The sequence below is a fragment of the Stegostoma tigrinum genome, unplaced genomic scaffold, assembly GCF_030684315.1.
Source record: "Stegostoma tigrinum isolate sSteTig4 unplaced genomic scaffold, sSteTig4.hap1 scaffold_93, whole genome shotgun sequence".
NCBI classification, from domain to species: domain Eukaryota; kingdom Metazoa; phylum Chordata; class Chondrichthyes; order Orectolobiformes; family Stegostomatidae; genus Stegostoma; species Stegostoma tigrinum.
This window is the reverse complement of record NW_026728818.1, coordinates 662736-677894: the sequence shown is the minus strand read 5'-3', so window position 1 is coordinate 677894 and position 15159 is coordinate 662736. Positions and strand designations below refer to the sequence as shown.

The following is a 15159-nucleotide window of genomic DNA, read 5'->3' as shown; positions in this document are numbered from 1 at the left end:
CCAGCAGAGGGATAAAACAAGGAAGATGAGAGTGAGGAGGCAAGAGTTCTGATGACAAAAGAACACGAACTTAACTTGATCCATTTGAGCAAAAAAGCAGGCACACAAACAAATAATCAGCTAACAATGCACATGTGCAACGGAGGCTACAGGGGGACTAAGAATGCCGAATTGTTGTCATGCGTATTGCTGAAAGGGTGATTGAAACAGATTCTGTGGTAAATTTGAAGAAATACAGATAATGCATCTCAGGATGTTGGAGAAAGAACATTTATGGACTGAGGCAAATTGTATTGCCCTTTTCAGGAGTTATTTGGGTCAAAATGAATTCAAAGACTTTCTTCTGTGCTGAAAGCTTTAGCTTAGTTGCAGCTGGATCACAATTTCTGTTCCTGGTAGTATTTAGCAAACTGTTAAAAGTGAATGTCACTGCACAGAATTCCAAACATGACTCCAATCAGTAGAGAAAATATCCAAGGGGTATGATGAGTTGTATCCTCTCATGTTGAACAATGCAGCTACAGATACAATGGAGGCACTGATGATAATCTTCCAAGAATCCTTAGATCGTGGAAAATTCTCAGAGGATTGAAAGATTGTGAACATAACACCTTTATTACAAAGATACTTCAATAAAATAGTGAGCAAGTATTGCCAATTTAGGTCAACCTGGGAAGATGTTCATGCCGGCAATGAAAGATGAAATAACAGGGTACTGAGTGTGCTATAACATCCTACAGAGTTAACATCCTTTCAGAAAGGGGAAATAATACTTGACAAACTTGCTACAGTGCTTTGAGAAGGAAACAAACATTACTGACGAAGGACCACCAGTTGATGTCGTACATTGAGATTTCAACAAAGCATTTGATAAGGTACAGCTCATAAGGTGTCTCAAAAGAAAAGAGCCCACGTGTTCAAGCGTAGTATGTTAGGATGGACAGAGGACTGCATCGTACATAGAAGTAGAGTCGTAGCAGCAAGATGGTAACTGACAAGTCATGTACGGCCACAGAGCGAATGCCGCGGATGCCATACACCTCATGTTGACTGGGTTGATTTCGGAAATGGCGTAGGGGATTGCCATGCTTAGGAAAGCTGGGCGGGCTGGGACGACATTCATTGGAGTTTATAAGATTGAAACAAATCTTATTTTTTCAACATTTAAGATGCTTAAGAGGCTTGATAGTGTATATCCGTAGAGATTACTCCCATTGTGAAAGATTTTACGACCAGAGGCCACATTTTCAAATTGGTTGCCTATTAATTTAGGGGAAGAATTACTTCTTTCAGGTTGTAGCAATCTATTGAACACTTTGGCAGAGAAGGTTTTAGAGGTAATGCCATTAATTATATGCTCGGCTGAGATGGCCAGGTTAATTGTTAAATCAAGGAACAACGACAATGAGAAAAGGGTAGTCTTTACAGCGGAAGATACTTCAAGGATCCCCTTATTACTAAAGAATACAGGGAGGAATTAAACACATCACTACCACACCATCACTACCATGAGAGAAGTTGTAGTAGACAATCTAATGGAGTAAAAGCAGATTAGACTCTTTGCCGTGATGGTTTACTTTCTAAGATTCTGAACAATGAGCTTCAGAGTCGGTGTATGCATTGATTGTAATTTCCCAAAAAGTTTTAGATTCGAGAGTAGCATCTGAGGGCTGGAAAAATGCTGATGTGACATTCCTATTTAAAAAGGAGAGAGGCAAAAAGAAGATAACTACAACCGAACCAGCCTAACATCTATTGTTGGAAATATGTGATGATCAACTGTGAAGAAAATAATAGCAGGACATTTGGAAAATCAGAATCTAATCAAACAGAATCACCACAGCCTGCTGAAAGAGAAATTATGTCTGGCTAATTTGTTTTGGTTTTTGGAGGAAGTTTTGGAAGGAGAATTAATAGAGGAAAACCAGTAAATGTGTTGTGTTTGGACTTGGAGAAAGCATTTGAGAATGTACTCAAAAGTAATAAGCTGAGAGCTGAGGTTTTGAAGGTAGTATATTGCGATGGTTCAGTATGCTTTGCATGTTCTGGAAGGAGAGATCACATCTCGAGTGAAATGCACCAAATGAATATATATTTTGGGGAACTTGGTGGCAATGTGGCAAGTCAGCGCAGAGGGTAAGAGGTGCCATTTGCTTGCTTTTTTTTGCCTGATCGTTCGTAAGCAGTTATTGTTGAGACAGGGTGAATTGAAGCCAGAATCAGGGACCGAGAGGGTGAACCAGGTTCATTGGTTGGTGATCGCTACTGGTTTAAGAATCTATTATCGGTAGCTTTCAGATTGAAAGTAAATCGGAGAAATATTTACAGGCTACAAACTAAAAGACCAGAATGTTTTCAAATCAAATTAAGATCCAAGTAATTGAAATGGAGATGCCAGGCCAGATGATGATTTATTCCTACATGACGGGGGAGTGGTCAGACCCCATACTCCAGCTCAGGGTTGATGAACTGGAATCTCAGTTTCGACCAATCAACAAATCATGTGGGGCAGAGTTACCAGGGAATGCTGTGCTTCAGGAGGCAGTCACACACCTTAGATTAACTAGCTGAAACTCGGTCAGTGGCCAGAGACGTGAGACTGTGACAAAGAACAGGGCAGGTGGAAGGATCCAGGATGTAGTGCAGAAGGAACCTTGGCCTTTGATCTTATCTAACAGGTTTGAGATTCTTTCTTCCTGTGTGGATGAGAGTGCAGGGTATAGGGAAGATGAGTAAACTGACTGTAGCACTGTGGTACAGGGGGGACATTCAGGAGGGGATAAAAAGTGAAATGTAGTTATAATCAGAGGTAGTGTAGTTTGGGGAATGAACACTGTTCGTTGTGACTAGGATCGAGAGTCTCGAAAGTAGTGTTGCCTGCCTGGTGCCCAGGTTCAGGATATTCCATCTCGGCTACAAAGGAACTTGAAGTGGGAGGAGTAGAAATCCATCTTTTGTGGTCCACACAGGTACCATTGATATGGAAGAAAGAGGAAAGAGGTTCTGCTGAGGGATTATGAGCACTGAGGTGCTGAATGAGAAAGCAGAACCAGAATGGTAATAATCTCTGGATTATTATCTGAGCAATTTGGCACGGTGTGAGCATCATTATAGATGCAAATGCATTGTTCAAATGGTGGCATGGCAGAAATGTGTTTGAATTCATGGGACATTGGCATCGGTATGGGGAAGGAGGGAGTCGTTCTGTTGTTATAGGCTCGACGAGAATAATTTTGGGACAAGTATCCTGGCAAAATACAGAGCTCGGCCTTGGGGTAGGGCGTTAAAATAAAAAGTGTGGAGCGGGTGAGCTCAGTTGCATGGAAAATTGTGGAAAGAGTTAGAAGCTGGTAAGTGCTCAGCAAAGTTTCCAGAGCAAGTAATAGGACAAAAAGTATCGAAATGGTCAGGAATCTCACTTCAGCTGCAGCAGATAAGAAGGGTGGCTGTAAATGCCAGACTGAAGATCTTGTATTGAATTGCAGGGAGTGTATGAAACAAAGTGAATGAGTTTGTGGAGCAGATTGAAATTGACAGATACATCACTCTGGGTATCACAGAGAGGTGGTTGTTAGGGGATAAGTGTTGGGAACGAAATATCCAATGATTCATGTCCGATAGAAAGAACAGGCAAGTGGACAGAGATAACAAAGCGTGGAGCTGGATGAGCACAGCAGGCCAAGCAGCATCTCAGGAGCGTAAAAGCTGACGTTTCGTGCCGAGACCCTTCTACTTCTGTGTGTTCGTCCTGCTGTGTTCATCCAGCTCCACACTTTGTTATCTTGGATTCTGAAGCATCTGCAGTTCCCATTATCTCCGATACAAATGGACAGAGATGCCAGGGTTGGCTTGTCAGTAAGAAATGAGGTCGCGCTGAAGGAACCACAGCTCTTGTGCTTGTTTTTTAATGACTTGGAGGAAAGAGGTGCATGTGCTGTGGCTAAATTTGTAGATGACTGAAAAAATATTTAGAAAGACAAGGCATGGCACAGAAACAGAGATTTACCAGGATGTGACTTGGATCGGAATGTATTAGCTGTAAGGTGGGTTTGGAAATGTTGTGTCGTGATAAATATAATGAGATCAACCATGATCTCAGCGAATGATGGAGGAAATTCAATGGGCCAAATGACTTTTTTTGTGAGTCTTCTTGTTTGACAATGCATTCATGAAGGCGTTTTTTTTTCTCTCTTGGATAAGATTTGAAAATGAAATGTATACACTTCCTTTTCATCTGGGAATAAATAACTGTTCTGAACGATTTCCATTGACGAATAGCAATCTGACAAGCATCACAATGTAAAGAGATTTTTAGCTTCTTTTTAATTGTAAATGTATTCTTTGGAATTAATTCGGCATATATTATTTACGTCTCAGGAAGTATGTTCATCACTGCATCTCAAAAAGTGGTGTGTTGTGTGACAACAGCTTTTTAAAGATCACTTCAATGGTTGTAACACGCATTAAATTACACTGTTGGCCAATCTGTCCATGATTATTTCATTATCTTATGTTTCAAACAGACAAGGAAATATTGGTGATGCAATGAAGAGTTTGATTCTCAAATATAATTGTTGTTATAGCTTCCGCTTGGAAGAAAGATTCACATCAAGTTGACTGGTCAAGTAAATGGGACCCTGACTGTGAGTACTTTGAATGTTCGAGTTATTCCTAAAATGAAAGTTATGACCTTGATGATTTCTCTTTCATGCAGATATGAAGAGACTGTTTTAAAATATCCTCTCGGTTAGTGGTTCAGGCATAAAAGTGCAATATGTATATTGAAGTATATACATGTACATGCGTAATCTGAAAAGATAATGAGTATAAATCACTTGTTACAAGGTGAGAATGAGTTATCCAGATAGTAAGAACTGCCAATGTTGGTGTCTGAGATAACACATTGTGGAGCTGGAGGAACACAGCAGGGCAGGCAGCATCAGAGGCTCAAGAAAGGTGAGGTTTTGGGTCAGGACCCTTCCTCAGAAATGGAGGGTGGAAGGGAGCTCAGAAACAAACAGTGTGGAGTGGGAGGAGGTGCTGGGGAAGGTAGGTGGGATGGTGATAAGTGAGTACTATCCAGATTGGAACAGATTTCCCCCAGCGGGTATTGAATATGAATTCCAAATCACTCTCAAAATCTTAGTGACTGTTAACATTCATGTTTTTTGTCTGTGTGTTTCACTAATTGCATGACAGTTTGAATGGTTCTTTGAGAGTGAGGAACCTATGGACTCTCACACACCAAGATGGAATTTAGTTCAAAGAGTGACTTCAAAATAGTTGCTTGCTTTTAAAATCTTGACCATTTTTGCTGTCCAGTTGAATGAATTTAGCTTCATACTGCTTCAATAGGAACATATTTGTGAAACTTACAGTTCCGTAAGTTTTAGCATAAACTGGTGCAGCCTTTCGGTGCTTGCAAAAAGGCTCACCTCTCCGTTAATACCGAAGGAAAACTGGAGTTTAAAAGTAAGTTCACCCGCTGTCAGGGAATGAAATGATAATGTTGACTCAAATAGAATTTTTAAGAAAGTAATATATTTGTGAAACACTAAACTCCAATTAAAATTTGGATCTGCTTGTTTTACACATGGTTGGATATTGGATTCATTTTAAATGAGGGTGAAGATCACTTTAAATCCAGCATATTTGTGAAGAAAAGAAATAGCATGTCAAATAAAATTAACTGCATGACTCTACATAGCCCTATATGTAGAATTTCGTTCTGAACTATGAGACAGTTATGATCCCGTACTCCCTCAGTGCTCATGGCAAGAGTAAGACTCCTGTTTGACGTGCTATGCACTGCATGGAATGGTGGCGACATCAGATTCATTGATGCTTGAGAATCAAAAGAATATGACGATAAGATTTAAAATCAAAATCTCATTGAACACTTCAAGGAATGTATTACAGGAAGGTGGGGAAAGCATGTATGACTAATAGAAGGTGGTGGCACAGATCAAGTAGACCTGTGTGCTAAAACTTATGACAAATTTCACATTGAATGGAACAGTTTAAACAGGCTGGAGGAAGCAGACATGCCAGCTCAAACTTGTTGAATTTGTGCATTCTGTTCGTAAACATCAGCAAAATTGTGGGAAACATGTTTATTCTTTCTCTTTTATTGCACAGAACCATACAATTAGACTGTTTTGATGAGGAACTTAAAGATTACGAGTCCCGTCCGTTTGACTCAGAGTTTGGTACCATAGGTTGGTACGATCTTCGTTGGAGAAGGAAAAGGGATGTTCCAGATACAGAAAATAGTCAAACCATTTACTACAAAGTCCGTTTCTGGTTAGTATTAATTAATGCAGTTAACATTTTTAGATCGATATGATTGCACAATGGAGTCAATAAGAAAATTCCATCTGATATTCCACAAATTTTAAGTGGATATTAAAGCCGCTGATTTCTTTTTCATGCTGTCTGCTGCTTTTAAGAATGGTTGTCTTACTGTCGAAATGTTTAGCTTTGACTCCATGGCTTCTTCCATTAGCTCACATTGAAACACATGTTTCTTCAGCCAAAAATGTACGTTTACCCGGTGTAGCTCGACCAACCTTCCCCTGTGGTCGTTCCCCTGAAATCCCCTGCGGTCGCTCCCCTGAAAAACAAGTATACCATTTTGGATACTGTTCCGGGGGACGACTTACCAGGGGCATGCAGTAGGGTGCAGGTCTCTGGCACAGAGTCTGTCCCTCTTGCACAGAAGGGAAGCGGGGATAGGAAGAGAGTGATAGTCATTGGGGACTCAATAGTTGGAGGGACTGATAGAAGATTTGCCGGGAACGAAAGAGACTGACGATTGGTGTGTTGCCGACCAGGAGCCAGGGTCCGTGATGTCTCGGATAGTGTGTTTAGGGTCCTGAGGGGAGAGGGTGACCAGCCCCAAGTCGTGGTCCACGTAGGCACCAGCGACGTAGGTAGAAAGAGGGATAGGGATGCCAGGCAGGATTTGAGGGAGCTAGGGTGGAAGCTGAGAGCTGGAACAAAGAGCGTGGCCATCTCTGTTTGTCACCCGTACCACGTGATAGCGAGGCAAAGAACAGGGAGAGATTTCAGCTGAAGACGTGGCTGCAGGGATGGTGCAGGTGGGAGGGCTTCAGGTACATGGACAATTGGGGCTCATTCTGGGGAAGGTGGGACCTGGACAAACAGGACGGTCTCCACTTGAACCAGAGGGGCACAAATATCCTGGGTGGGAAATTGGCTAGTGCCATTCGGGTGGATTTAAACGAGCTCAGAAGGGGGATGGGAAACTGAGGTGTAGTCCTCGTACACAGGAGGATGAGCGTAGGGAGGACATGGTCAGGACCTCACTGTCACAGGAGTGTGCTGGCAGACAGCAAGCTGGATTGAAGTGTGACGACTTTAATGCCGGGAGTATCCGGAATAAGTTAGGTGAGGTTGCAGCTTGGATAGGTACCTGGGACTTGGATGTTGTGGCCATTTCGGAGACATGGATAGAGCAGAGTCAGGAATGGATGTTGCAGGTTCCAGGGTTTAGATCTTTGATTAAGGTCTGGGAAGGTGGTAAAAGAGGGGGAGGTGTGGCTTTGTTGGTCAAGGACAGTATAACGGCGGCTGGAAGAACCTTTGAGGACTCGTCTACCGAGGTGGTATGGGCTGAGGTTGCCAAGGAAGGTTTGTCGACTGAGTCAGTATGGGTGGAAGTTCGGAACAGCAAGGCAGCAGTCACCTCACTGGGGGTTTTCTACGGCCCCCAAATAGCAGTTGAGAGATCAAAGAACTCATTGGCCGGCAGATAGTTGAAAAGTGCAAACATAGCAGGGTTGTTGTTCAGGGTGACTTCAACTTTTCCAATATAGATTGAAACCTCCTGAGTGCAGATGGTTTGGATGGTGCCGTTTTTGTCAGGTGTGTTCAGGAGGGTTTCCTTACTCAGTACGTGGACAGGCCGACGAGGCGGGAGGCCATTTTGGATTTGGTGCTCGGCAATGAGCCAGGACAGGTGTCAGATATCGTGGTGGGAGAGCACTTTGGCGACAGTGACTACAACAGCCTCACATTTACCATAGCCATGGAAAGGGAAAGGAGCAGTTACCAGGGGAAGATATTTAACTGGGGAAAAGGAAGCTATGATGCTATCAGACAGGAGTTGGGAAGTACAGATTGGGAGCAATTGTTCCACAGAAAGGGCACAGCAGACATGTGGAGCTGTTCAAGGAGCAGTTGTTGCGAGTGATGTATGAATTTGATCCTCCTGAGACAGGTAAGAAGGGGTAAGATTAAGGAGCCTTGGATGACGGGTGCAGAGGTGCTTCTTGTCGAAAAGAAAAAGGCAGCGTACGTAAGGTGGAGTAAGTGAGGGTCTAGCACAGCTTTAGAGTATTACAGGCCTGCTCGGAAGGAGCTCAAAAGATATTGCCTGTCCAATTGTTACCTGTTACAACCTTTGCGTCCACGCTTGCTCATTCAATGGTGTCAAGATGCCAGCAGTGAGTGTACCTTCTCCATCCCCTAATGCCGTCAGCTCACACAAGACATAGTCCTTACTTAAAATCTTCTGATCAAACAAAGTTCATTGTTTTGGACATTTTAGTTACCTGTCATGAAACGAAAACTGATTCTGACTGGCATGACCTGCAGTGCAAATGAATATAATCTGTGAAACGAGATTCCTTATGGGCTTGCAGCCGCTACAAATAATTGCTTTTCAAAGACGTTGCAGACATACATTTATTTCTCCTGTCACCTAAGATTATATTTTTGTTTGTGCGTGTTGTGTTGGCTTCCAGTCAGGCCCATAAACACAGGTTGATGCAGTCACTGTTATAACACGGTATTGAAGGAGAATTTGTGATCTTTGGAGTTTCATTCCAGTGTATGAAGGAGTGCATCATCAAACCACTCCAGATCTCTACTGGTGACTATATTGTTGCAAGTTTTCAAGTGTTACCGATGGTCACATAAAATATGGCCTTTTTGTTGTTGCGCTGTTCATCTTAACTGCACCATATCTAGTATTTAGGCTTGGAAACAATTTCTATTTTTTTGATTTACTTATTCAAAATCATTTATGATTGTTGTCATGATATCTACGATATGTTATTTTGATTGGACATAGAGGATTGGATCTGTCTTACCCCAACTATTAATGGAAATAATGTATGCGCTTATAAAACCCCTTCTGGGCAAGGTAGTTGCTCAGTGGTTAGAGCTGCTCATGCACTGGGGAGCCAATTGAGATTCCAGTCTTGGGTAACGATCTGTGTGGAATTGACATGTCCTCCCCGCGTCTGTGAGGGGCTTCTGCCAGGTGCTGCAGTTTCCTCCCATTGTTCAAAGATGTGCAGGTCCTTATATGTGATTTGTGAAGCATTTCTTAAATGTTTCAATCCTGCCAGCATCCAGTGCCTTGGACAAAATAACTGGAGGTGAATAAAAGATACTGTGCCTTTTGACACCATTTCCTGCTGGATTTTCATCAATCCTGCTTTATATCGGTGACAACTTCCATGACCTTTTTTGATGCTCTGTCTGAATTGACAGTCTAGTTCCAAATATTTGTTGTGTAGTATTACAAGGTCTCTGTTACAGCATACCCATGAATGCCCACGTCAAAAGATACTTCCATATCATAGAATCCCTACAGTGTGGAAACAAGCCCCTTTTGACCCAACAAGTCCACGGTCACCCTCCAAAGAGCATCTCACCCTGACTCATTCCCCGACCCTTTCCTCAGTAACCCTACATTTCCCATGACTAACACACCTAATCTACACATCCCGAAACACAATGGGCAAGTTTGGCATGGCCCATACATTGAGCCTGCGCATCTTTGGACTGTGGGAGGAAACCAGAGCACCCAGCAGGAACCCATGCAGGCATGGGCAGAATGTACAAACTCTGCACAGAAAATCACGCAACGGTGGGATCGAACCTGGGTCCCTGGCGCTGTGAGTCAGCAGTGCTAACCACTGAGCCACCGTGCTGCCCTTGGAGTTAGACAGAGCTTGCTTGTTCCTGGGTGGCCTCAAACTGCCAACCTCCACTTCGTGGCAAAAGTGCTGACCAACTGCACTCATCTTCACTGGTTTTTGCTTTGTATCATTGAATTCAATCCTTCAAACTCTATGATAAATATTTAACTTTCCATTGATATGTGAGCGTTGTTTTTAGTACGCAGTATTGGTTTATTATGTTTCATTGGTACATAATGAATATTGTATGTAAATGCAAATGGGCAAGTTGGTAATGATGCAGTCCACAGACCTGGAGGATAATAACACTGTCCTTCAATCGCCCACGATGCCCTCTGCAAATTGGTAGAAAACAAAAATTTCTATAAAATTAATCTCTCCTCCCGTCAGTCGATCAAAATTAATTCAGAATTTTGTACAGGCCAATAACTGTAAGATTACACGGGCCTAAACAAAACTACTGGCTCATATTAGTTCAGTAAAGTGAAAGGGCAACAATAGAGGCAGTAGGAACTGCAGATGCTGGAGAATCTGAGATAAGAAGGTGTAAAGCTGGATGAACACAGCAGGTCAAGCAGTATCATCCAGCTCTACACCTTGTTATCTCAGATTCTCCAGCGCCAATTTTCTGAAGTAGGGTCTCGTCCCGAAACATCAGCTTTCTTGCTCCTCTGATGCTGCTTGGCCTGCTGTGTTCATCCAGCTCTCCACCTTGGGCAACAATAGAGTATGCTTTAAGTCACTAGATATGTTACGTGGGTTTGTCTTCCTTAGGGTGGAGTTAGTGGAACCGAAAAAGATGTCTCCCTCACAGCGTTTGTGACAAAAGAGTTGCATTGTTCCTTGGCGGCCTTCCAACAGAAGAATATTCAGAGATTTCACGAGTGGTAAGAATGTCACTTCTTTTACTTCTCTTTATCTCACTTTTTCCAAAATTGGAAAATAGATTTTAGAAATAACATCGAGCTGATGAAGTGTGAAAAGAAGAATAATTCCAAGCAGTGGTGGGAGTTGGTCAGTGAGGTGGGAGGAGTGGATAGGTGGGAGAGAAGGCGGACAGGTCATGGAGGCGGGGATGAGTGGAGGAACTAGTCTTGGGATGAGGCTGGCGGGTAGGGAGATTTTGAGGGTGGCAAAGTCCATATTGAGGCCATTGAGTTGGAAGCTCCCGAGGCGGAATATGAGGTGCTGCTCCTCCAGTTTCTGGGTGGCTTGGTTGTGACACTGGAAGAGGCCCAGGATGGACATGTCGTCCAGGGAATGGGAGGGGGAGTTGAAGTGATGCAATGATTTGGATATGAAAATAGGTGTGGTTAGTAAGTTTCCCAATGATTGAAGGTGTAGTAGCCAGCCAAGGAGGTCACCTCAGAATGCAATGGGACATTGACAAGGGCCAATAAACTGAGGAGTGGCAGATGGAGTTGAAATTAGACAAATGTGAGGTGCTACATTTTGGAAAGGCAAATCAGGGCAGCACGTATACACTGAAGGTTGTGGGGAGTGTTGCTTAATAAAGAGACGCTGGAGTGCAGTTTCGTAGTTCCATCAAAGTACAGCCACCGGTAAAAAGGATATTGAGGAGACATTTGGTGTGCTCGCCTTTATCGGTCAGTGCATTTAGAATAGGAGTTGGGAGATCACTTAGCAGCCATATAGGATGTTGGTTCGGCTGCTTTTGGAATACTGCAATCGCTTTTGGTCTCCTTGCGAGAGGAAGGATGTTGGCGCAACATTGAGGGCCGAAGGGCCTGTTCTGCGCTGGATTGTTGTATGTTGTAAACTTGAAAGGGTTCAGAGAAGATCTACAAGGATGTTACCAGCATCGGAGGTTGAAGGTATACCGTGGGCTTGAACAGGCAGCGATTACTTGGAACTTTGGAGTTCAGGGCTGACCATATAGAAGTTTGTACAATTACGAGGGACGTGGATAGAGCGAACAGCCAAGATCTTTTCCCCGGGTTGCTGGAATCCAAAACTGGAGAGAATAGGTTGAAAATGAGAGAGGGAAGATTTAAAATGGACCGGATTTTTTTCATAGTGGTGCATGTATGGAATGAGCTGCCAGAGGAAGTGGTGGAGGCTTGTACGTTTAAAAGGCATGTGGATGGGTATAATAATAGGATGGGTTGAGAGGAATATGGGCCAAATGCTGGCAAATGGGACTAAATTAATTTAGGATATCCGGTCAACATAGACAAATTGGGCCAAAGGATCTGTTTCCCTACTGTACATCTCTCTGACTCTATGTGTCTTTTTTCTGAACCACGTGGCCCATAATTAGAAAAACTTGAATCAGGATTTGGGAATGTGACAATTCTAATTGGATCTGTTTGATGAAATTAACTCTGTAGGTAATGGTGGTTGAATTATGATTTATCAAATTTGAGTTTATTGCAGCATCTTATAGATTAGAGGAGACACAGGTAATCAAAATTGAAAATCAAAACTTGGTAAAATTTTGCATTGGAAATACATGACCAGCCATTGGAGGAGATTCATGACCATTGCATTCAAGTGACAACAACAAATGCGATTCAGTGACTCAGTGAAATGCGATGCAGTGACTGAGATAAATGGGATGCAGTGACTGAGATAAATGGGATGCAGTGACTGAGATAAATGGGATGCAGTGACTGAGTGAAATGGGATGCCGTGACTGAGATAAATGGGATGCAGTGGCTGAGGGTAATGGGATGCAGTGACAGATGGAAATTGAATGCAGTGAGAGAGTGAAATTGGATGCAATAACGGTGGGAAATGGGATGTAGTGACTGAGAGAAATGGGATACAGTGACTGAGATAAATGGGATGCAGTGACTGAGATAAATGGGATGCAGTGACTGAGGTAAATGGGATGCAGTGACTGAGTGAAATGCTATGCCGTGACTGAGATAAATGGGATGCAGTGGCTGAGGGTAATGGGATGCAGTGACAGATGGAAATTGAATGCAGTGAGAGAGTGAAATTGGATGCAATGACGGTGGGAAATGGGATGTAGTGACTGAGAGAAATGGGATGCAGTGACTGAGGGAAATGGGATGCAGTGACTGAGTGAAATGGGACGCAGTGACTGAGGGAAATGGGATGCAGTGACTGAGGAAATGGGATGCAGTACCTGACGGAACTTGAATGCAGCATCAGATGAGAAACGGGATGCAGTGACTGTGTGAAATGGGATGCAGTGACTGGGTGAAATAGGATGCAGTGAATGAGTGAACTGAGATGCAGTGACTGATGGAAAGGAGATGCAGTGACTGAGTGAAATGTGATGCAGTGACTGAGTGAAATGTGATGCAGTGGCAGAGTGAAATGTGATGCCGTGACTGCGTGAAGTGTGATGCAGTGACTGCGTGAAATGTGATGCAGTGACTGCGTGAAATGTGATGCAGTGACTGAGTGAAATGTGATGCAGTGACTGAGTGAAATGTGATGCAGTGACTGCGTGAAATGGGATGCAGTGTCTGCGTGAAATGGGATGCAGTGTCTGCGTGAAATGGGATGCAGTGTCTGCGTGAAATGGGATGCAGTGTCTGCGTGAAATGGGATGCAGTGACTGAGTGAAATAGGATGCCCCGACTGAGTGAAATAGGATGCCCCGACTGAGTGAAATAGGATGCCCCGACTGAGTGAAAGAGGATGCCCTGACTGAGTGAAATGCGATGCAGTGACTGACGGAAATTGAATGCACTTACGGATGGAAATTGAATGCAGTGAGAGAGTGAAATTGGCTGCAACGACTGTGGGAAATGGGTTGTAGTGACTGAGTGAATTGGGATGCAGTGACTGGGTGAAATGGGATACCGTGACTGAGTGAAATGGGATGCAGTGACTGAGTGAAATGGGATTCAGTGACTGCGTGAAATGGGATGCAGTGACTGCGTGAAATGGGATGCAGTGACTGCGAGAAATGGGACGCAGTGACTGCGTGAAATGGGATGCGTTGACTGATGAAAAGGAGATGCCGTCACTGTGGGAAATGGCATGCAGTGACTGAGTGAAATGGGGAGCTGTGAATGAGTGAAATGGGAAGCTGTGAATGAGTGAAATGGGCTGCAGTGACTGAGTGACATGGGGTGCAGTGACTCTGTGAAATGGGATGCAGTGACTGAGGGAAAGGAGATGCAGTGACTGAGGGAAAGGAGATGCAGTGACTGAGGGGAATGGGATGCAGCGACTGAGTGAAATGGGATACAGTGACTGAGTGAACGGGGATGCAGTGACTTCGTGTCCTGGGATGCAGAGACTGAGTGAAATGGGATGCAGTGACTGTTAAATGGGCTGCAGGGACTGTGGGAAATGGGATGCAGTGACTGAGGGGAATGGGATGCAGTGACTGAGGGGAATGGGATGCAGCGACTGAGTGAACTGGGATGCACTGACTGAGGGAAATGGGATGCAGTGACTGAGGGTCATGTGATGCAGTGTCTGAGGGTAATGGGATGCAGTGACTGAGGGGAATGGGATGCAGTGACTGAGTGAACTGGAATGCAGTGACTGATTGAACTGGGGTGCAGTGACTAAATTAAATGGGATGCAGACACTGTGGGAAATGGCATGCTGTGACTGAGGTTAATGGGATGCAGTGACTGAGGGGAATGTGATGCAGTGACTGAGGGAAATGGGATGCAGTGTCTGAGTTAAATGGAATGCAGTGACTGATGGAAATGGGATGCAGTGACTGACTGAAATGGGATGCAGTGACTGACTGAAATGGGATGCACTGACTGAGGGAATTGGGGTGCAGTGACTGAGGGAATTGGGGTGCAGTGACTGAGGGAATTGGGGTGCAGTGACTGAGGGAATTGGGGTGCAGTGACTGAGGGAATTGGGGTGCAGTGACTGAGGGAATTGGGGTGCAGTGACTGAGGGAAATGGGATGCAGTTACTGAGGGAAATAGGATGCAGTGACTTTTGGAAATGGGATGCAGTGAGTGATGGAAATGGGAGGCAGTGATTGAATGAAATGGGTGCAAGTGACCGTGGAGATGGGATGCAGTGACTTGGGGAAAGGAGATGCAGTGACTCTGGAAACGGGATGCTGTGACTGAGGGTAACGGGTTGAGGCGGCTAAGTGAAATGGGACGCCGTGTCTCTGTGAAATGTGATGCGGAGACTGTGGGGAAATGGATGCGGTGACTGATTGAAATGGGATGCAGTGACTGAGTGAAATGTGATGCGTTGACTGATGGAAAGGAGATGCCGTCAC

General features: G+C 44.0%; 1 long non-coding RNA gene across 1 annotated transcript in view; it reads left to right on the top strand.

Annotated features, from left to right (window-relative positions):
• The window catches only part of LOC132209434 (uncharacterized), a 158051-nt gene that overhangs the window by 51178 nt on the left and 91714 nt on the right, over window positions 1-15159 (top strand). Inside the window, exons 4-6 of the long non-coding RNA XR_009445517.1 lie at window positions 4584-4643; window positions 6139-6303; window positions 10728-10840. This is a non-coding gene — a long non-coding RNA (uncharacterized LOC132209434). The remainder of the gene's footprint in view (window positions 1-4583; window positions 4644-6138; window positions 6304-10727; window positions 10841-15159) is intronic.